The sequence below is a fragment of the Vollenhovia emeryi genome, unplaced genomic scaffold (assembly GCF_000949405.1).
Source record: "Vollenhovia emeryi isolate VEMERY1.0 unplaced genomic scaffold, V.emery_V1.0 DF940109.1, whole genome shotgun sequence".
NCBI classification, from domain to species: Eukaryota; Metazoa; Arthropoda; class Insecta; order Hymenoptera; family Formicidae; genus Vollenhovia; species Vollenhovia emeryi.
Genome location: NW_011966257.1, coordinates 10,508 through 12,714, shown reverse-complemented (window position 1 = coordinate 12,714; position 2,207 = coordinate 10,508). Strand labels below are relative to the sequence as shown.

The following is a 2,207-nucleotide window of genomic DNA, read 5'->3' as shown; positions in this document are numbered from 1 at the left end:
CAAGATTCTCCGCGATACATTTCGAACACGAGTGCTCCGGGTTTTTCGATCTAACATTGACCGGCCTTGTTGCATCTAACTTCTGAGTGCGCGTTGCGATCCGGTCTGAACACGTTTCATCTCACTTCGCGTCTCTGTCGAGGCGGAATCCGCGTGTTAAAGTTTCGGCCTGAGGTCGGCCTCAGCGGTACCGAAACAGTGTCTAAATATTTTATTCTAAATTTATTGCGAAAAAATATCACCTTGGCCAGGGTTTGAACCTGGACCTCCCTCTCACTAGGCGGGTGTCTCAACCGATTGATTATGTGGTCGGGGGGAACGTAATGGGGATACATTAAGGAATACATAAGGGATGATTGTACTGTGTTTTAAAGACTGACAAATTAAGTCGGCGCGCAGTTTTCGTTTACGAATACTGTCACGATAGGTGACACTCGGGAATCAACATTAGACTGTTTATTGCGATGAATATTGCCAACTGCCTCGGTGGTCGAATTGGTTGAGACACCCGCCTAGTGAGAGGGAGGTCCAGGTTCAAACCCTGGCCGAGGTGATATTTTTTCGCAATAAATTTAGAATAAAATATTTAGACACCCTGTCACGGCTCTTAAGTCCTTTATTTCTTTAAAATTGTGTAATCACATACGAGCCTTATTATAATTTATTAATTAAATAAATAAAATATATACATAAATAATAAATAAATAAAAATATAATAAATATATAGAATAATAAATGTTATTTATTTTTTCAGAAGGAGGTTTTAAAGCTGGCCAAATTACAAACGCTATTTTATTTATGATAGCGAAGGATAATCAGCCTTTTCAAATAGTGGAAGACGAAGGATTTCGACATTTCGTTAAAACAGCAATTCCTCTGTATAAAGTTCCTGGCCGAAAATTAATTACACGTTTGATGGAAGAAAAATATGAATTATTATCCATGGTTATCAAATCGAAGCTTTCGACTATAGATACAATAACGTTAACATCTGACGGATGTTTGGACGGATACTTTAAATACACGAAGTTATTTAGGAATGACTGCACACTTTATATCGGAGAATAAACTACAATCCGTTATGCTAGGCGTGACTCCACTCGAGGAACGACATACAGCAGATTATTTGAGCGAATGGTTGCTGAATATCTGTACCCAATGGAGAATCGCAACAGAGAAAGTTATTGCTGTTGTAACAGACAATGGCGCAAACATACTGAAGGCTGTCACTGACAGTTTCGGAAAACACAAACACCTAGCATGCTTCGCTCACACTTTGAATCTCGTTGCATCCAAAGTCATCGATGAAGAACCGATAGTTCACGCTTTGTGCGAGAAAGTAAAAACACTTGTCACGTTTTTTAAACAATCTGTAGCAGCGGCGGATGAGCTCAGAAAATATACTGATAAAAAACTGATTCAAAGTGTTTCCACCAGATGGAATTCGACGTACTTTATGCTCAATCGATTTGTTGAAATATCAGAAAGCGTCAGCGCAGTGCTGCTGAAGTTTCCAAAATCGCCTGCAATGTTATCAGCAAGTGAATTGCAACTAGCAAGAGAAACGATCCAAATATTGAAGCCTGTCGAAAGCGCATCGCGAGAAGCGTGTGGCCAAACTTATGTAACAGCCAGCAGAGTCATCCCTTTAATAAACTTCCTCAAAAATAAAATTGACATATTGGAACGAATTTGACCACAAGCGGAGGAATTAAGTTGAGAGTGTTACTTTTGGCCAATTTTGAGAAGAGATTCGGAAAAGTTGAATACACTACTCTTCTCGCTGTTTCGACGATCTTGAATCCAAGGTTCAAAAAATTATATTTTAGTAGTTCGCTCGCGTACTCTCAAGCGCTGCAAAAGATTAGAAAAGAAATGAAATTGATTTCTAAAGAGTCACTTAATGTTCAAAATAAAGAAAACTTGACTCCAGAAAAAGAGCTTCCCAACGATGATAGTCTCTTCTCTTACCACGAGAGCCTCCTCTGTAAATATCAGACAGTTAATGAAGAAACCTCTTCGGGAAATGAAATACCAGCAGACCTAAAACATTACCTGAATCAATCGACATCTAAATTGAATGATGATCCTTTAAACTACTGGCATAATAATATACAGGGTGTTGAAAGAAAAGGGTTACATATTTTGATAAGAGGTAGTATTGGTCAAAACAAGAAGAAAAGGTCTAATTAACATGGGTCCTAAAA

At 38.5% G+C, this 2,207-nt stretch overlaps 1 non-coding gene across 1 annotated transcript; it reads left to right on the top strand.

Annotated features, from left to right (window-relative positions):
- The first annotated feature begins 480 nt into the window (after positions 1 to 480).
- On the top strand, positions 481 to 553 carry Trnat-agu. Its single transcript has one exon. It is a non-coding gene; the product is annotated as a tRNA-Thr (tRNA).
- Positions 554 to 2,207: the final 1,654 nt, after the last annotated feature.